Here is a 22559-nt window from a genome sequence, read left to right on the forward strand (position 1 = left end):
AGAGTTTGGTTTCAGCTTTTGTCTATTATAAATAGAGCAATAATGACCATGGTTAAGTAAGTGTCCTTGTATATTATGGAGTGTCATTTAGGTGTAGGCTCAAAATTGTCTGGAGGTACATTTATTCCCAGCTCTCTGAGGCATCTCTACACTGACTTACATAGTGTCTGTTTACACTTTCACTCCCACCAACAATGGAGTATTCCCCTTACTCTATATCATCACTAGCATAGCTATCATTTGTTCTATTGATCTTGGGTATTCTGATGGATGTAAGGTGAAATCTCTAAGTAGTTATGCTTTGCATTCCCTCAATGGGTAGAAATGTTGAACATTTTGTGTTTCTCAGCCATTTGAATTTCCACTTTTGAAAATTCTCTATATCTGTATACCATTTATTTAGTTTTGAATTTATTTATTTATTTATTTATTTATTTATTTAATTATTAAATTTTGATTCTTCTCTAGTGCAATACATCCCAGACCAGTTTCCCATCTTCCACTCCTCCAGGCTCCTCCCCACCTCCCATTTCCTCCAGATTCACTCCCTCTCTATTTCTTTTAAGAAAAGAGCAGGCCCCCAAAAAACAACAACCAAACATGTCAAACAGGTACATAATAAGACAAGGCAAAGTGTCCTCATATTGAGGATTAACAAGGTATTTTAATAGGAGGAAAATAATTCCAAGAGCAGGCAAAAAAGCCAGAGGCACACTGGCTCCCACTTTTAGGAGTCCCATAAAATATCAAGCTAACAGCTAAAACATTTATGCAGAGGAACTGCTGCAGACCTATGCATTCCCTTTGATGGCTAGGTCATCCAGAGACATATGGTAGAACCAACCATCACTGACAAAAAATATTAAAGACATGATTACTAACGATATTCTGCTATCCTTGTCCAGTTTTCATCAGAGAGGCTTCCTCTGGCAGCATATAGGAATAGGTGCAGAGACTCAAAGTCAGACATTATGCAGAGAGAGTCAAACTGGATGACTGGATTGGTTCCTCTCCCTCAGAGCTAAGGGAACCCTGAGGAAAAAGAGGAGGAATGTTTGTAGAAATACGAGGTGATGGAAGACATGGTAAACTGAATCAACTGAGCAGGGCTCACTGAGACTTATACCACTTTTTAATTGAATTATTTTTTTTGACAGTCAGTTTTTTAGGGGGCATGGTTATTAGGATGTTAGCCTTCTAGTGCATTTGTAGTGGGTAAAAGTATTTTTCCTTTTAGTAGGTTACTGCTTTGTCTGGGCAGTGCTTTGCTTAGCCATAAACAGAGAAGCATATTTCTGTAATACATAGGAATGAATACAGAGACCCACACCCAGAGATTATGCACAGTGAGAGATATCAGAACATTCAGCCACAAAACAGATTGTATCAATCAAATCCCTTTCATCAGGGATCAGTGAACCCTCTGGAAGAAGCAGAAGGAGTGGAAGGAAGAAGAAGCAGAAGAAGAAGAGGAAGAGCCACTTAAAAAAAAAAACAATGGCATCTAAACACAGCAGGATCTAGTAACATATGAACGCACAGGGAATGAGGGGGCAAGCACGGGATTTTCATGACTCTACACCAGAAGGGGTCCTAGAGCCTAAAGGAGAAAGGTATATAAGTTCCCACCCTAACCATGAAGCTGCCTCTAGCTGTTAATCAATTGCAAATGAAAATTTAGTTTTCTCCAAGACAGTCTCACTGGGAAAACTCATTACTTTTAAGGGTATGTCCCATGCCCTGTAGTAGGTGGCTGACAGAAAATAAACTTAAGTATTTTTCGAGATTTTATGTCTCATAATTATCTGTTCGGGCTTTGTTTGTTCTTTTTCTCCTTTTTCCATATATATATATATATATATATATATATATATATATATATATATATATATATGACTTTTTATTGCACAGTTCCTTTTTGTATATATTAGGGATCTCTGTTTAGTGTTTTATGAGATTCCTGAATGTGTGGATGAGTGCGACTCTGCCTTTATATATTTCTTGTGTCTTTTATAAAATGTAGTTAACAATTATGTTATACTTTCCTTATGATTCATTCCATTTCAACTACAGCCTGTGTGCTGTAGCCATTAAATGAGAGCTTCGATAGGTTTGTATTATTATACCTGCATTTTATGAATTTGAGTATTCATAGTGGCTTGAAATTCCAATGCTCCTATATGATAGAAGCAAACTCTGGACAAAATGAAAATAAAGTCAACATTTTTGATACTTTCTCTACTTAGACATGTTCAATGGTAGAAGTATGAATTGTAACTTTTGATTCTGCAGCTTGAGGTGTTTTTACAGAAGCTACATTTAACTGCATGCCAACACTTACGACCTTCCTCCTAAATGAGGAGGAGGAGCTGGTAAGCTGTTTTTTTTTTAACATCTATTTCCCCTAGCACTTCTCTTGCACACTTTTCAGAGGTGGGTTTTGTGTATAATTTAATATTGGGATGTGGAGAAGAGACTTTTTCTTTTTATCCGTGGTGACAAGCTAATCTGACATCCAATCCACAGTGGATTTTCAGGGTTTGAGAACCGTTTACATTTGTGCTACAATTATTAGCCACACTCAAACATCATGGAAAATCACCACCATCCCCCCCTAATATTACGTTCAAGCAGGTTTCTAGCCCGGATCTTAAACATTGTCAGTAGTTTTCAGACTCCATACCTATCATCTTTTCAAAAGGAGAGTGAACATTGTCTGCTGCTGTAATATATTTAACATTCCCCCTCCTGATTTTTTTCAGCTAAAATGCTGAGAGAACAGTAGCCTGCCCCATTAAAGAGCACATCACTTGCTTATTGAATAGAAAAGATCGGCTCTGAGAACAAACATTCACATTATATCATACAGATTAAATAGTTATATTTATTTATACACATGTGGATGTACACATATGCACACAGTGCTCTCTCCCAACATCAATTAAAGGAACAGTGGCCATCAAATTTAAAAGCAAGGGGTTTAGGTACATGGGAAGATTTGGAAAAAGGAAAGGGATGGTGGAAATGATTAAATTATAATATGAAATATAAAATATGTGAAATGAGTCAGCAGTTGGATTGAATGTGTCCTCCCAGAGCTTTGTTTTCTTCTAAGGATTATTTCATAAATGATTTTAAAAGAAAATGATAATTAAGGAGTAGAATCCTGTGTAGTAGACTTGCCCTACTCCCATGAAGGGGCATTATAAAAAGATAAAGGTGCTTACCTTCCAATATTTCTCCTCTTAACAATTATCTACGTATTAATTTTTTTTCCTTTTGAGTACCTTAAACAAAAACTCTAACCTATTGGGGAGAGAAAATTTAACCTAGCAATACCACTGCTCTGGCAAGGAATCATATCCAAAGAACTATGTCTGTGTGATACTGATGGAATACAGACACACTGCAGACTTTTAAGTCCTAGGGCTGAAATACAGAAAAACTCTTAGCACACTCTTTCTGGTAAAATTAGTTGTAGAAGAAAGCAGCCACGTTTGAAAGTCATATCTAATTTAGGGACAGACAAAATGATAAATCAGAGAAAGATTTTATAGGATGAGTTAGACATAGGATATACCTAACTATCTCAAAAGTAGCACAGGGAAGAGAAACTATGACCAGCACATACAGTTCAGCTGACTTCTGTTTAGTCAGTGGGAGTCAGTGCAGTGAGTACAATTCAGTGGAGATATGTTTGTTTGTGTGATCACACCTTTCAGTGAAGGTTAGCAGAAGCAGTTGAATCGGAAGAAGAAGTAGCCAGAAATTAGAAAAAAATTACTGGAGTCAGTTAAAAGAGTAATTCTTAAACAGAATAATTCAGTGAGAAGCTGAGAAAACCATGATGAATCGATCAGCTCAGAGAGGAGTTTGAACCAGAAGAGCTAAGTTGATCTAGTCAGACAGAATTCAGAAAAAAAAAAAACTAGAAAGAGTAAGCTTATTCAGCAGTGAGACTATGAGATGACAGTTACATCAGGATACTAGAAGTTATATTTATGCCCAAACCCCTTGGGAGATAGAGCTCACCACCCGGACAGGTGGGCACTCCTGAGCTGAAGAGACCAACAAAACTGCCAACCACTGCCCACATCCCTGGCCCAAGAAGAAACTGTATACAGTCTCTGGGAACCGTAAGATAGGGGCACTCTTACCGCAGACCCCCTGCAGTCCAGACACTGCTTGGACCTGAAGGGAATCTGTCAACATTTCTCTGCACCCAAATCCCATGGGAGGGAGAGCTAAGCCTTCAGAGGGGCAGACATGCCTGGGAAGCCAGAAGAGACTACACTGAGCCCACATTTTTGACTCCATAAGAAAACACCTAACGCCATCTGGGACCCTGGTGCACCGGGGCTCTGGGAAAAGTTGGCACAGACCCTCCTGGTTGCTGCGCTTACTGAGAGCTAAAAACCGGCACGGACAAGCAACTTGAGCTGTGGGACCACAGGTAAGGCCAACTTGTCTGCTCCAAACGACCTGCCTGGTGGACTTAGGAAAAGGATCACAGGAACAGTTGAAGACCAGTGGACAGGAAAGACTACATGCCCAAAAGCAGAACATTCTGTTCCCATAACTGCCTGAAAGAAAACAGGAAAACAGGTTTACAGCACTCCTGACACACAGGCCTAGAGGACAGTCTAGCCACTGTCAGAAATAGCAGAACAAGGTAACACCAGAGAAAACCTGATGGCAAGAGGCAAGCACAGGAACCCAAGCTACAGAAACCAAGACTACATGGCATCATCGGAGCCCAATTCCCCCACCAAAGCAAACACTGAATATTCAAACACACCAGAAAAGCATGACCTAGATTTAAAATCGCATTTGAACATGATTGCTGGAGGAATTTAAGAAAGACATGAAGAACTCCCTTAGAGCAAAGCAGGAAAACATAAATAAACAAGCAGAAGCCTATAGAGAGGAATCACAAAAATCCCAGAAAGAATTCCAGGAAAACATAATCAAAGAGGTGAAGGAGTTAAAAATGGAAATAGAAGCAATAAAGAAAAGACACAGGGAAACAATCCTGGATATAGAAAACCAAAGGAAGATACAAGGAACTGTAGACACAAGCATCACAAACTGAATACAAGAGATAGAAGAGAGAATCTCAGGAGCAGAAGATTCCATAGAAATCATCAACACAACTGTCAAAGATAATGTAAAACGGAAAAAGGTCCTCGCAAAACACATACAGGAAATCCAGGACTCAATGAGAAGATCAAACCTAAGGATAATAGGTACAGAAAAGAGTGAAGACTCCCAGCTCAAAGGACCAGTAAATATCTTCAACAAAATCTTAGAAGAAAACTTTCCTAACCTAAAGAAAGAGATGCAGATAAACATACAAGAAGCCTACAGAACTCCAAATAGGTTAGACCACAAAAGAAACTCCTCCCATCACAAAATAGTCAAAACACCAAATGCACAAAATAAAGAAAGAATATTAAAACAGTAAGGGAAAATGTCAAGTAACGTATAAAGGCAGACCTATCAGAATCACACCAGACTATGAAATCCAGAAGATCCTGGAAAGATGTCATAAAGACCCTAAGAGAACACAAATGCCAGACCAGTTTACTGTATCCTGCAAAACTGTCAAATAGCATAGATAGTGAAACCAAGATATTTTATGACCAAAACAAATTTACACAATATTGTTCTACAAATCCAGCGCTACAAAGGATAATAAATGGTAAAGCCCAACGTAAGGAGGCAAGCTACACCCTAGAAAAAGCAAGAAACTAATCATTTTGGCAACAAAACAAAGAGAAGAAAAGCACAAAAACATAATCTTACATCCAAATATGAATAAAACAGGAAGCAATAATCACTATTCCTTAATATCTCTCAACATCAATGGTCTCAACTCTCCAATAAAAAGATATAGATTAACAAACTGGATATGCAATGTGGACCCTGCATTCTGCTCTACAGGAAACAAACCTCAGAGACAAAGACAGACACTATGTCAGAGTGAAAGGCTGGAAAACATTTTCCAAGCAAATGGTCTCAAAAAGAAAGCTGGAGTAGCCATTCTAATATCGAATAAAATCGATTTTCCACTGAGAGTCATCAAAAAAGATAAGGAAGGACACTTCATGTTCATCAAAGGAAAAATGCACCGAGGTAAACTCTCAGTCCTAAATATCTATGCTCCAAATACAACGGTAATTACATACATAAAAGAGACCTTATTAAAGCTCAAAGCACACACTGCACCTCACACAATAATAGTAGGAGATTTCAACACCCCACTCTTATCAATGGACAGGTCATGGAAACAGAAATTAAACAGAGACGTAGACAGACTAAGAGAAGTCATGAACCAAATGGACTTAACAGATATTTATAGAACATTCTATCCTAAAACAAAAGGATATACCTTCTTCTCACCACCTCATTGTACTTTATCCAAAACTGACCATACAATTGGTCATAAAACAGGCCTCAACCGATAAAGGAAGTTAGAAATAATCTCATGTGTCCTATCAGACCACCAGGGGTTACAGCCGGACTTCAATAACAATAAGGGAAGAATGCTCACATATACATGGAAGTTGAACAATGCTCTAATCAATGATAACCTGGTCAAGGAAGAAATAAAGAGAGAAATTAAAGACTTCTTAGAATTTAATTAAAATGAAGGTACAACATACCCAAACATATGGGACACAATGAAAGCTCTGCCAAAAGGAAAACTCATAGCTCTGAGTGCCCCCAGAAAGAAACAGGAGAGAGCATATGTCAGCAGCTTGACAGCACACCGAAAAGCTCTAGAAGAAAAAGAAGCAAATACACCCAGGAGGAGTAGAAGGAAGGAAATTGTAGAGGGCCGCTATAACATTCGCCACCACAAGATGGTGCTGGCTTCCACTGCGCCCCACGTGGAAGGCCAGGATAGCTTCTGCCATTACAAGATGGCACTGGCCTCCGCCGCGCCACCCGACTTCCTTTCAGGAAGTTAACTGTGTGCGCATGTGCAAGAGTGCCTTCATGCCAGGTCTTTGCCCACTCCGGGGTGTGCCTAATGAGATCATGGGTAAGCGACCAATCAGGGGTGGATGCGCCACGCTAGGGTGTATATAAGCTGTGTCATGCGGGTGCGCGGGGCTTCTCCTTAAGATTCAATAAAAGTTTGGCTGCAGCAAGGATTCGTATGTCCCCACGTGTTTTCTTGCTGACGAGGTTCGCGCGGGACAGGAAATAATCAAATTCAAAGCTGAAATCAACCAAGTAGAAAAAAAAAAGGAACATAGAAAGAATCAACAGAACCAAAAGTTGGTTTTTTGAGAAATTCAACAGAGAGATAATCCCTTAGCCAAACTAATGAGAGGACAAAGAGAGGGTGACCAAACTAACAAAATCAGAAGTGAAAAGGGAGGCATAACTACAGAATGAGAGGAAATTCAAAACATCATGAGACCCTACTACAAAAGCCTATATTCAACAAAACTTGAAGATCTGCAGGAAATGGACAATTTCCTAGACAGGTACCAGGTAGCAAAGTTAAATCAGGAACAGATACACCATTTAAACAACCCCATAACTCCTAACGAAATAGAAGCAGACATTAAAGGTCTACCAACCAAAAAGAGCCCAGGTCCAGACGGGTTCAGTGCTGAATTCTATCAGACCTTCATAGAAGACCTCATACCAATACTATCCAAACTATTCCACAAAGTTGAAACAGATGGAGCACTACCAAATTCCTTCTATGAAGCCACAATTACTCTTTTACCTAAACCGCACAAAGACCAAACAAAGAAAGAGAACTTCAGACAAATTTCCCTTCTGAATATCGGTGCAAAAATATACAATAAAATTCTGTCAAACCGAATCCAAGAGCACATCAAAACATCATTCACCATGATCAAGTAGGCTTCATCCCAGGCATGCAGGGATGGTTAAATATATGAAAAACCACCAACATAATCCATTATATGAACAAACTGAAAAAACAAAATCACATGACCATTTCATTAGATGCTGAGAAAGCATTTGACAAAATTCAACGCCCTTCATGATAAAAGTCCTGGAAAGAATAGGAATGCAAGGTAGATAGCTAAACATAGTAAAAGCTATATACACCAAACCAGTAGCTAACATTAAACTAAATGGAGAGAAACTTGAAGCAATCCCACTAAAATCAGGGACTAGACAAGGCTGCCCACTCTCTCCCTACTTATTCAATATAGTTCTTGAAGTTCTAGCCAGGGCAATCAGACAACAAAAGGAGATCAAGGGGATATGGATCGGAAAAGAAGAAGTCAAAATAGCACTATTTCCAGGTGATGTGATAGTATATTTAATCGATCCAAAAAGTTCCAGCAGAGACCTACTAAACCTGATAAACACCTTCAGCAAAGTGGCTAGCTATAAAATTAACTCAAATAAATCAGTAGCCTTCTTCTACACAAAAGAGAAACAAGCTGTCAAAGAAATTAGGGAAACGACACCCTTCATAATAGACCCAAATAATATAAAATACCTCGGTGTGACTTTAAACAAGCAAGTAAAATATCTTTATGATAAGAACTTCAGGCCCCTGAAGAAAGAAATTGAAGAAGACCTCAGAAGATAGAAAGATCTCCCATGCTCTTGGATTGGCAGGATTACCGTAGTAAAAATGGCCATTTTACCAAAAGTGATTTACAGAGTCTATGCCATTCCCATCAAAATACCAATCCAATTCTTCAAAGAGTTAGACAGAACAATTTGCAAATTCATCTGGAATGACAAAAAACCCAGGATAGCTAAAACAATCCTCAACAATAAAGGGACTTCTGGGGGAATCACTCTCCCTGAACTCACCAGTTTTACACAGCAATGGTGATAAAAACTGCATGGTAATGGTACAGAGACAGACAGATAGACCAGTGGAATAGAATTGAAGACCCAGAACTGAACCCACACACCTAAGGTCACTTGATTTTGACAAAGGACTCAAAACCATCCAATGGAAAGTAGATAGCATTTTCAGCAAATGAAGCTGGTTCAAATGGGTCAGGATGTAGACAAATGCAGATCGATCCATGCTTATCACCCTGTACAAGCCTTAAGTCCAAGCAGATCAAGGACCTTCACATCAAACCAGATACACTCAATTAATAGAAGAAAATGTGAGGAAGCATCACGATCACATGGTTACTGGAGAAAATTTCCTGAATAAAACACCAATGGCCTATGCTTTAAGATCAGGAATGAACAATGGGATCTCATAAAACTGCAAAGCTACTGTAAGGCAAAGGACACTGTTGTTAGGACAAAAAGGCAACCAACAGATTGGGAAAAGATCTTTACCAATCCTACAACAGATAGAGGCCTTATATCCAAAATATACAAAGAACTCAAGAAGTTAGACCCCAGGGAGACAAATAGCCGTATCAAAAAATGAGGTTCAGAGCTAAACAAAGAATTCACAGCTGAGGAATGCCGTATGACTGAGGAACACCTAAAGAAATTTTCAACATCTTTAGTCATAAGGGAAATGGAAATCAAAACATCCCTGAGATTTTACCTCACACCAGTGAGAATGGCTAAGATCAAAAACTCAGGTGACAGTGAATGCTGGCGAGGATGTGGAGAAAGAGGAACACTCCTCCATTGCTGGTGGCACTACAAACCTGTATAACAATTCTGGAAATAAGTCTGTAGGTTCCTCAGAAAATTGAACATTGAACTACCTGAGGACCCAGCTATACCTCTTTTGGGCATATACCCAAAGTTGCCCCCAACATATAACAAAGATACATGCTCCACTATGTTCATAGCAGCCTTATTTATAATGGCCAGAAGCTGTAAAGAACCCAGATGCCCTTCAACACAGGAATGGATACAGAAAATGTGGTACATCTACACGATGGAATATTATTGAACTGTCAAAAACAACAACTGTATGGAATTCTTAGGCAAATGAATGGAACTGGAAATTATCATCCTGACTGAGGTAACCCAATTACAGAAAAACACGCATGGCATGCACTGATTGATAAGTGGCTATTAGCCCAAATGCTTGAATTACCCTAGATGCACAGAACACATTAAACTGAAAAAGGATGACCAAAATGTGAATGTTTCACTCCTTCTTTAAAAGGGGAATAAGAAAACCCTTGGCTGGGAATAGGGAGGCAAATTTTAGAACAGAGGCAGAAGGAACACCCATTGAGAGCCTGCCCCACATGTGGCCCATACATATACAGCCACCCAATTAGATAATATGGATGAACAATGAAGTTCAGGCTGACAGGAACCGGATGTAGATCTCTCCTGAGAGACACACCCAGAATACAGAAAATACATAGGCGAATGCCAGCAGCAATCCACTGAACTGAGATCGGGACCCCATTGAAGGTATCAAAGAAAGAAAGAGCTTGAAGGGGCTCGAGACCTCATATGGACAACAATGGCAACCAACCAGAGCTTACAGGGACTAAGCCACTACCCAAAGACTATACATGAACTGACCCTGGGCTCCAACTACATAGGTGGCAATGAATAGCCTAGTGATAGCACCAGTGGAATGGGAATCCCTTGGTCCTGCCAAGACCAAACCCGCAGTGAATTTGATTGTTGGGGGGAGTGTGGTAATGGGGGAGGATGGGGAAGGGAAGCCAATATAGAAGGGGAGGTGTAGGGATTAGGGGGATGTTGGCCCGAAAACCAGGAAGGGGAATAATACTCGAAATGTAAAAAAGAAATACTCAAGTTAATAAAGATAAAAAAGAAGTTATATTTACATATTATCAAAAGATATAAAAGCTGGCAGAGTGTAGTGTTATTCCTAAGCGAACATTAATTCAAACTCTAACCCTAAGCTAAAAACTAAACCTAGATCTAAACCTGAGCCCTACCATTACCTTGCCTTAAACTTAACCTTACACTTGAATTTATCTGTTCTGTTAACTCCACCTGTACTCTAACCCAGAATATGACCACTACCCCTATGTAAAACCCAATATCAAACAGAAACCTGGCTGCCAAACATAACACAAAACCTATCCCTACAGCTATCCTGTCCCTACCCTTTGCATAGATAGGTCTCTCCATCAAATCAGTACAGGGGGAAGATTACACCTTGGGAGACCTCAAAATTATTTGCAGTCTGGAAATCCATATATAAAGGAAATATGGAATTTTTAAAATTAGAAACTTTATTTTTTAATTAAAAACTTGTAAATTATAGTGATTTGATTATGTTGTTTTTCCTTCTGAGCTCCTCTCAGATCCTTGCAAACTCTCTAAATACCTAACTTTATGTTCTCTCACTCAAAAAAGGGAAGAAGGAGAGAATACCAATAAGACCAAATAACAAAACAAAAGATCCTTCAAGTCACACAGAAAGCATGAGATCTCTATTGTCTTGGCAGGAAAGGAAAATTTCTCTAATCCACCTGTAAAAAACCACAGATGGATACTGGATTTAATTGCAAACACATTGGAATGTGTTAAAGGAGTCAGCAGTTGAAAGAGATCTGAAGGGATTTAAAAAGGAAAGGGTTTTAGACAACTTGAGTCTTGAAAGGAGAAGGGAGACCACCTATAGGAAGGAACAGAACTGGGGAGGGAGTTGAAAAGGTGTGGGGAGAATTTTAGAAAAATCAAATAGTTACATGAGTATATGAGAATATCATAATGAAGGTTATGGCTTTGTGCGGGGATTTTAAAAATGGATAAAAATTATGTGTTGTCCCAGAGGTTGTGTTTTCATATTTTTATTTGTAACCAGGAAAAAAAAGAAAAAGAGGCTTCTCATCAAAGGCAACTTTAATATTCATTTCCTTCATTCATTTCACAAATTCATCGTAAGCAAGCTTCCTTCTAGAAGACCAATTTTATCTTTAAATTGACTCAGATTTCCTAGTTATTTTCCACAACAGTATTCATCACATTATAGACTAGTTTTATGCTCTGTAATTGTCTCTATTTTTAGCAATGCAAAATATTAAACTGAAAATAAAATACCAGCAATTAATAATGACATATAGTTAGTGTAGAACCTCTGATAGCATTTACTTAAAAATACATTTAGTAAATCAACCTATCGTTAGAGGAGAGATTTCAGAGCAAAAATAAAATTATACAATATTGACTGAAGAAGCATTTTACTCCTAATTATTCATAAGATAGATTCAGAAAGATCAACATAGAACAATTTGAAAACTCACTATTATTTAAGTAATAAAGGAGAGATATAAAATGGGCCATCATGGAAATATATATATATATATGATTAATAATTAATAATAATTAGTGCCATATATATATATGGCATCAATTTTCATTATTTAGTCAAGTCCCATCAGCATGCTTTTTATTCCTGCCTTTCCTCCCTTTTTTATCTTTTGTTTTATTTTATTAGTTAGTTTATTTATCTACATTTCAAATGTTATCCCCCTTCCCAGTTAAATCCCCTGTTCACACCCAAATCCCCCTGCTTCTATCAGGGTACTCCCCGACCCATCTACCCTCTTCTACTTTAGCACTCTAGCAATGCTGGGTCATTGAGCCTCCACTGGACCAAGGGGCTCCCCTCCCATTGGTGCCAGAGAAGGTAATTCTCTGCTACGTATGCAGCTGGAGTCATGGGCCCCTCTATGTGTACGCTTTGGTTGGTGGTTTAGCCCCTGTAAGCTTTTGGTGTCTGGTTGATTGGTAATGTTCTTCCTATGGACATGCAAACTTCTGCGTGTCTTTCAGTTCTTTTCCTAAATGTTCCATTGGGGTCCCCTGCTCAGTACGATGTTTGGCTGTAGACATCTGCATCTGTTTTGGTCAACCTTTGGTAAGTCTCTTAAGGGACAGTTATTCCAGGCTCCTTTCTACAAGCACTTCTTGGAATCAACAATAGCATCTGGGTTTGGTGTCTGTATTTGGGATGGATCTCTACCTGGGATAGTGTCTGGATGGCCTTTTCCTCAGTCTCTGTTCCATACTTTGCCCCTGAATTTCCTTATGATAGGATCAATTCTGGATTAATATGTTTGAGATGATTGGATAACCCCATCCCTCAACTGATGGCTGTGCCTAACCTCTGAATATGATCTCTACAGATCAGGTTCTCTCTGCCCTTCGTTGGGTTCTTAACTCACTGTTTGAGAATAACACAATCTGTGAATCACCTGCTTGAAAGCACCCTTCACCTGCTGGCTCCTGAGGGTGTAAATGAAAGGGTTAACAACGGGGCCTCTGAGGTATTGAGAACAGCTACACCTTTATTTAAAGTTACCCTCTCTTTGACTGATGTTTTTATGTACATGAAAATGCAACTCCCATAATTAATGGAGACAACAACCATGTGTGAGGAGCAGGTGGAAAAGGCCTTTCTCCATTGTTGAGCTGAAGGAAACTTTAGAATAGTTTTGGGGTTGAGTGAGTAGGAGAGAATCACTAAGATCAAGGTGTTGATAAGTGTCAGTACAGCTACAACAAAAGTGATCCATTCTATGAAATGTATGTCTGTGCAAGACAACTGCAGGGCAGGAGAAGTGTCACACAGAAAGTGATCTATAGGTTTTGAAGCACAGAATTCCAGTTTGAGTCCCAACATTAAAGGGGGAAAGATGGATAAAAACCCAATCACCCAGGAGCTAGTAGGTGGCACACTTTGCTGTTCATTATGATGGGGTAGTATAATGGTCTGCAGACTACGTAGCGATCATAGGACATGGCAGCCAGGAGGTAGAACTCTGTGATAAGTAGTAGAACGAAGAAGAACAATTGGGCTACACAAGCATTGTAGGTAATTGTTTTGTCTCCAGTGAAAATGCTAATCAAGAATCGTGAAATACAGGCAGTTATGAATGCAATTTCCAAGAGGGAGAAATTCAGGAAAAAGAAGTACATTGGAGTCTTGAGGCCAAGTTCCAACAGGGTGAGGAAGATAATTATTAAGTTCCCCATTAGTCTCAAGATGTAATTGAAAAACTTAAACAGGAAAATCAGAATTCGAAGCTGAAGATCATCTGTCAATTCAAGTAAAATGAACACAATTTTTACTGACTGGTTTTTCATGGTTTTTTGTCTTGTTTTATGAAGTCTACAGAAAAAAAAAACCAAAAAACAAACAAACAAACCAACAAAAAAAAACAAAACCAGCAGCAACAACGTCATCATCAACAACAAGAACAAACTCAAAAACTAAATTTATAAATTGTTCTTTTTCATCCTAGAAAATTCTATTTTTATAAGTTTGAAGGGTATACAAATAATTCACATTAATATTTCAGACTTTATTCCATGTGCAAATACTCTGCCTTTTCAGCATGTTTCTTTGTACAAATTTAGAGGAGTTATTTCAGTCATTTGAAATATAACTCCTTGGTATCACTAATATTCACCTGTGGCCATCATTTCCATATGTTATCCAAATGGATTTCCCAGGTGTGTGATATTTCAAAATTTCAAGATTTTGATATTTCAAAATTTCAAAATGAGGGGCTGGAGAGATGGCTCAGTGGTTAAGAACACCATCAATTGCTCTTCCAGAGGTCCTGAGTTCAAATCCCAGCAACCACATGGTGGCTTACAACCATCTGTAATGGGATACGATACCCTCTTCTGCTGTGTCTGAAGGCAGCTACAGTGTACTCATGCAAAATAAATAAATAAATCTTAAAAAAAATTAAAAAAAATTTCAAAATGAAATGCAAAAAGAATGACAAAATTTTTATAGGAGATTCTTATATTCTCAGGAACCATAAAACTAATGATTTAAATGTGTGTATATCTATCTATCTATCTATCTATCTATCTATCTATCTATCTATCTATCTATCTATATATATATATATATATATATATATATATTCTCTAAGAAGGAAAAACTGCAAAAACTAAAATAAACTTAAAATTATAAAATGTAGTCTAAGAGAGTCAAACAAAATCTTTAAACTGAGTTATCAGTTAAATGTTCAACTATAAAAACTCTTCCTTTAGTATGCTTTCCCATGACTATTCACTATTTCATGATGGGTTTGAGGGGGGAAAATAGATTTTAATGAAAAAACTAATAACCTATAAATTGAAAAATAGTGTTTCAAGTACATATGCAAAGTTTATTCATATTTACAGTTAGATGATACAATTATCTTATATTCCTAGAGTAGTTCATTCAACATTAATTGCTCATTTATTCTACAATGTTTACAATCTTAAGTGACAAAAATAAAATGTGTATGTAAATAATTAGCATATTCTCAAAACTTCAAAATTTTTTCTGTATACCATGAAGGAATTAAGATGGCACATACTACCCAATTAAACTTTTAAATTAAAATGACACATGAACAACAGTATATACCTGTCTTTAATAAACACATCTGCTTGCTGGCAACTAGAATTGGTTTACTGAGTTTATTTCATTCAGTACAATGAAGCTTAAACTAACTCATTCTTAATGGTTTTGATTTATGGTTAATGATATTTTTTTCAGATATTTCCATGAAACTAATACAGGTAAGGACAGTTGTTTTTCTTATGTGAATTTCAAATTATTCATTTTTGCTGAATAACTAGATAACACTTCCTTTCCAATATAATTTTTTTTTCCTTTTTTCTTTTCTTTTTGTTTTTTTTTTTTTTTTTTCCGGTGCTGGGGCCCGAACCCAGGGCCTTTCGCTTGCTTGGCAAGCGCTCTTCCACTGAGCTAAATCCCCAACCCCCCAATATAATTTTATTTGGGAAAGTTTGATGAAAGTTGGCGGGCAACATAGACCCATTTCTACATTTTTGTGGTTTTAAAATAAATAGAGCATACTTGTGTGAAATGTACAGGAAATTGTACAAATAGAGAAATGTGTACCTATCTTTACACATAGGTATGTGGAGAAAATCATGAATAGAGAAAATGATAGTTAGGAAAGCCTAAAATGTTTACTTTTTAAATTAATGTTAACTAAGAGAAGGAAAGTAAGTTCAATATTGAGGAAGATAATTTCTTAACATAAGTGTACAATATCAATGACCCTTTTAAAACAGAGCATGTTTATGTTTCTAATGTACATCTTGCTTATTTCCTAGTGTACAAAAGCCTAAGCATGTCCCAAGAGAGCAGAAAGAAAAAGTACATAGAAAGGCCATAGCAACTTTTAAGCCCAACACATGATAGCATTGAAATGAACACAGATTTTTATATAGTATATATAATATCATAAGAATGCTGAAACACAACAATTTTATCTCTACTGAGAAATATGTGTGTATGTGTGTGTGTGTTTGTGTATATGTGAGTGTGTCTGTGTATACACACATTGTATACACACATAAACATATATAACCATTTTACCAACTTTTATTCCTAATGATAAATGAGTATAATCAAATATTAAAAAAAAAACTTCTGATTTGAATTTTCTGCAGTGGACAAACTTAGAGATATTTTCAGAAGTCATAGTTTTAAAATTATTCTTTTTATATAGGATCTTATCCAAAATTCTACTCAAATTTTAATTTTAATTCAGTTTGTATAACATTTCTACTGTAAAGAATTACATCTCTAGTGAAAGTTTCCTAGTAGGTGCTTTTTAAATCATAATGAAATGACTTAAACATATTAAAATATGTTTTTAAATATAATATGTAGTTTTGCATTGAGGATGATCTACAGAAAAATTTGCATCCAGTGAAGCATAAATTATTCATTAGAACACAGTAAAAAATATTAAATAAACATATAAAAAAGAAAGAGTAATTGAAAATAAAAGTCCTCTTCATTATCCACTTGAATTTACAGAAGAAGGCATCTGAACATTTCGATATGTGAAAATAGAAGACTTCAGACAGAGCACTCTAGGCAGATGAAGCAGTCTTAGATAAAGAAACTTTATGTGCCAAACCAGCTTTGGATTGAAATCATTTTCAGCATCCTTTTATTTATTCACCTCTTATATAACAATATGATTAATAATATAATGCTTACTATGGAATTTCATTATTTGGAAATAGGGACTTGTTCTGCTTCAGCAATTACATATAGTACACATCCATATGTACTGAAAGGGATATCAAACAAGGATTACTGTGAGATGATGTGATCGCAGTCTAATAAATATAATTGCATTTAGTTTTATTAGATACTATGAATGTTATATAAATTTAAAATATATTTACTGTTGCATCATTATTACATCTCACTGGTAAACAGTTTACAGTTATCTCTCAACAAAAATTTAAAAAAGTAGCCTTTCATTGGCTTAACAGTATTCCTCAACTGCACGTGCAGATTCTTGGTAAATGTGCACTTCTGTCTTTCAGCCAGAATTCTGGTAAATAATGAATATGGATCAATGATCTCTATTCACCTCATTCTAACCTAACATATATGGTTGTCTTTTGTATTATCTTAGAGATAATATTTTTGGCTAATTTATTGCTTGGTAGAAACGTTCATGAAATTACCATTTCTATCACTTACTACATACAACTCACTTGTCTGAAGTATTGTAAACCTCAGTGTAACACACAGCACAATATGAAAATTTACTGCCTCTCGTGTGGCGGAGGATCCGTGCCTCTGCATCCTATTTTAAAGCATCTAAGGGCGCGGAATTCTCAGGGTAACTGCAAACCATGACCATCACTTATTTCCTCAGGGATTGCCAAATTTAGATACGGAATTATTTTCTATAGAAATAAAAGCATGTGCACAAACTTATTCCTTTTTAAACTATGATTCTAGATAGTTACAGAATGCTTTTTTATTTATATTATGTGTTCACCTTTTGAAATTATAGTTATACAGTTCTGGTTTATAAGCCAGAGAACATAAAGAATATTTCAAGAGACTCTAAAATTGATAATTTAAGGTAGGACAACAGAACCCATGGTAAGCCTATTAATTCTAATCTAAGTCTGTTATTTTTTAAAAACGCCCTGTTTCATCTGACTTATTTGTTTAGCAATATGTTCTATCAAGCACACCACCACATAAGTGCACAGAGCGATTTCAGTCTTAACCACAGCTGGAAATGCTCTCTTAGGGACCAGACTAGAGATTTTTCCCAATTTCAAAAATCAGAACCATGCAGCCATCTCTAAAATAGTCTACATTTATTTTCTAAAATATATTTAAGACATTTAATCCTATGAGCAGTATGCATAGGATTATAAAAATGAAAAATAATGAACATAAGGTTAAGAGATATTTGGTTTGAGGAATACTCAGAAAGAACTAGATAGTGAATGTGCTCAATATGCATTTTAAACTGGTATTCATATAGAACACATGAAATATATTTTGAAATCCCCTGGTTTTTTTTTTTTTTTTTTGGTTCTTTTTTTTGGAGCTGGGGACTGAACCCAGGGCCTTGCGCTTCCTAGGCAAGCGCTCTAACCACTGAGCTAAATCCCCAACCCCTATCCCCTGGGTTTTAACGACAGTCTATACCATTAGGATGGATTCTTCAAATTAAATTTTCTGAATCAAAAGTAAAACATAAACTGATATAAACTAAATTTCTCTGTGATATTCAAGCAATTTCGAATAGCTCCTGTTTTTCAATGACAGAGTGGGCCTTCTCTTGTTTTGTTTATTTATTTAAAATATATTTATAGGGGCTCTATGGATGACTCAATAGCTAATAATAGTTAGGGACATGTACAAGTAGGTTTCTTCCTTGCAGAGGATCTGAATTGTCATCTCAGAACACACTTTGCAGGGCTCACAACTCCCTGTAACTATAGATCCTCAGGAATGACACTTTCTCTTAGCCTCCATAGGTACTACATTTACATGTACAATGCCACATAGAGAAACAGACATATATGTAATTGAAGTGCAAGCTTAGGGTATACATACCTTTTCAGAATAATTTTGTGATTCTGCCATACTCTCCTACAATTATATTTCTTTTGCATGTGACATTTTCTTTGGAATCTGACTTATTGTTTTATATGCTGAACTCCACTTCTATCTACTTTCTTGAAATTAACATGGTTTTGTTTATGGGGGGCTGAAAGTTATGTTTATCCACAGCAGTTTGTTAAAACATATCCTTGTTCAGACTCATTAAGGCTGACTCCATGGCATAGATATTGTGAAAAGTGCTGCAAAAAAAATACCCATGGCTATTCACTCATAGCCTATATATCATAGCCTGGGACCTGTGGGTGAGTACTTTGGCATGATTTATTTGATAACATTATAAATATATCCATATTTTGTGATGATCATACCCATAGTGTGTATACTAAGTTACATTCATGCCAGCATTACATCAGGATTTTTTCACCTTACATCCTTACCAGCATTCATTATGTTTAAACATAAGATTTTGTTTCACATTAATGTAACAGTTTTATATGGGGTGAAGGGCAACCCAAAAAGAAGAACAAAGTGAATCAATGACCTCCACATCAAACCAGATGCACTCAAACTAATAGAAGAAAAAGTGGGGAAGAGTCTCAAACACATGGGCACTGGAGAAAATTTCATGAACAAAACACCAGTGGCTCATGCTCTAAGATCAAGAATCGACAACTGGGATCTCATAAAGCTACAAAGCTTCTGTAAGGCAAAGGACACTGTCGTTATGACAAAACAGCAACCAACAGACTGGGAAAAGTTCTTTACCAATCCTACATCTGATAGAGGGTTACTATCCAAAATATACAATGTACTCGACAAATTAGACTCTGAGAGCTAAATAACCCTATTTAAAAATGGGGTACAGAGCTAAACAAAATATTCTCAACTGAGGAATATCGAATGGCTGAAAAGCACCTGAAGAAATGTTCAACATCTTTAATCATCAGGGAAATGAAAATCAAAAACAACCCTGAGATTCCACCTCACACCAGTCAGAATGGTGAAAATCAGATGGTGGTGAGGGTGTGAAGAAAGAGAAACACTCTTCCATTGTTGGTGGCATTGCAAGTTGGGACAACCACTCTGAAAATCAGTCTGGAGGTTCCTCAGAAAATTGTTCATTCCACTACCTGATGACACGGCTCTACCTCTCCTGAGCATATACCCAAAAGATACACCAACATACAATAAAGAGACATGTTCCACTATGTTCACAGAAGCCTTATTTATAATATCTAGAAGCTGGAAAGAACCCAAATGCCCTTTGACAGAGGAATGGATACAAAAAATGAGGTATATACACAATGGAGTACTGCTCATCTTTCAAAAACAATGATTTCATGAAATTCAAAGGCAAATGGAAAGAACTAGAAAATATCATCCTGAGTAAAGTAACCCAATCACAGAAAACACATTTGATATGCACTCATTGATAAGTGGATATTAACCCAAAAGCTCAAATTACCCAAGATGCAATCCACAGACCACAGGAAGCTCAAGAAGGATGACCAAAATGAGGATGCTCCCACTCCTTCTTAAAAAGGAGAAAAATATCCATAGGAAGGGATATAGAAGCAAAGTTTAGAGTAGTGTCTGAAGGAATGGTCATTCAGAGCCTGCCCCACATGTGGCCCATATAAATACAGCCACTAAAACTAGATAAGATTGATGAAGCTAAAAAGTGCATCCTGAAAGGAACCTGTTATAGATCTCTTCTGAGAGACACATCCAGAGGGTGTCCAATACAGAGGTTAATGCTACCAGCAAACCACTGAATTGAGAACAGGACACCCATTTGGGGGAATTAGAAGAAGGATTGAAAGAGCTGAAGAAGCTTGCAACCCCATAAGAACAACAATGCCAACCAACGAAATCTTCCAGGGATTAAACCACTACCAAAAGAATGTACATATACTGTCCAAGGGCTCCAACTGCATATGTAGCAGAGAATAGCCCTGTTAGGGAACCAGTAGAAATGGAAGCCCTCCGTCCTGCCAAGGTTGGACCCCCAGTTCAGCATAATTTTGGGGATCTGTAAGAGGGTGGTTGGGGGGAATACCTCTTGTGGAGATGGGGGCTTATGGACAGGAAACCAGGAAAGGGAATGCCCTTTGAAATGTAAGTAAAGAAATATATCTAAAAAAAGAAAGGAAGGAAGGAAGGAAGGAAGAAAGATCACAAGGAACTTCTGAAAGAGCAAGAGGAAATAGTAGAAAAACATTGCAAAATACTGGCATAGTTAAGAATCTTCTGAATATATTACTTAGGAAATAAGGCAAAATGATCACAGATGGAATCTTAAAAAATTAAAAGCATGTATATAACAGCAGAACCTGCTATATGATTAAAGAGGAAGTCCATACAATGTTAAAATCCTTGTCAACTACATATTTAACAGATGATTAACGTGCAGAATATAAAACAGTCCCTTTAAACTGTAAACACCAGTTAAAAAATTCAATAAAAATGGTCCATGGGACTAAAAGAAGGCCCAGAAAATAAGAAAATAAATTTACTAACATTTTAAAAGTGTCAAATATTCTTTTAATTTCTGAAAACATTTATTAGTTATTTTATTCATTTACATTTCAAGTGTTACTCCCCATCCTGGTTTTCCCTCAGCAAACTTCCTATCTCCTCCCCTTTCTCCCTGCTTTTATGAGGGTTCTCACCCACCCAAACATCTACTCCTGCCTCACCACTCTAGCATTCCCCTACCATGGGGCATCAATCCTTTTCAGGGTTAATAGACTCCTCTTCTGCTAATGCCAGATAAAGCAATCCTCTGCTACATATGCAAATGGAGCCATTGGTTCCTCCATGTGTGCTCTTTCATGGGTGGTTTAATCCTTGGGAATTAAAAATATACATATTCAACAAAAACATGAAAATTAAATTACTTTGAGAGTCTATGAAATATTTCCCAGGCAGAGTGGCTATTATCAAGGATACAAATGGAAAGGGTTTGGAGAATACCAGTGAGATTATAGCTGCTATAATCACAGTATAAGTCACATTAATTACTAAAAGCATTTCAGTATGTAAAGAGCTAAATACAGAACTATAGTGTGACTTATCTTCCACATTCCTTATATGCCCAAAGGGCTGCCATAGAGACCCTTATCATCAATATTCATTTTTGTTCAATGCCTAAAAGAAAGGAGTTGCCATCACCATAGTTTGTCAATTGCATAATGGAAAGTGGGATTTTGAAATATACACACAATGTAATTTTTCCAGGAATTAAAAAAAGAAAAAACCCAGAATTATGAAATTTGCAGACATGGATATAGAGGGAATGAAGATTTTACATAACTAATGTAATGCAGCCTCATAAAATCAAATGTCACTTCTTTCTTCTAATATGTGGATTCTACCTTCGAAACTTTAGATTTGTCTATTCAAGTTGAAGTTATTGTCTATACATTTTAGAGAATTAGGAAACAAACCATGGAAGGGGAAACGAGGGCAGGATATGAAAGGTTGGAGGACATCATGAATTTTGCAGGCAAATGGATGAAACTAGAAACAAAAAGCATCCTGAGTGAGGTAACCCAGACACAAAAAGACGTGCATAGTAACTGCTCAGTGATAAGAGGACATTAGCTAGAAATTGCAGAACACCCATGATACAACTCAGAGTTGAGGTAAAGCTTAACAAGAAGGAAGGTCCAAGTAAGGATGCTTCAATTCCACTTCGGAGGGGGCACAAAATAATCACAGAAGGCAAATGGATGGGAGAAGCTGA

The 22559-nt window shown here is 36.9% G+C and overlaps 1 pseudogene; it reads right to left on the minus strand.

Annotated features, from left to right (window-relative positions):
- Positions 1-13088: 13088 nt before the first annotated feature.
- Positions 13089-14019, minus strand: LOC116889960 (annotated as a pseudogene).
- Between the last annotated feature and the right edge of the window lie 8540 nt (positions 14020-22559).

Source organism: Rattus rattus, chromosome 1 (genome assembly GCF_011064425.1).
Source record: "Rattus rattus isolate New Zealand chromosome 1, Rrattus_CSIRO_v1, whole genome shotgun sequence".
NCBI lineage: Eukaryota > Metazoa > Chordata > Mammalia > Rodentia > Muridae > Rattus > Rattus rattus.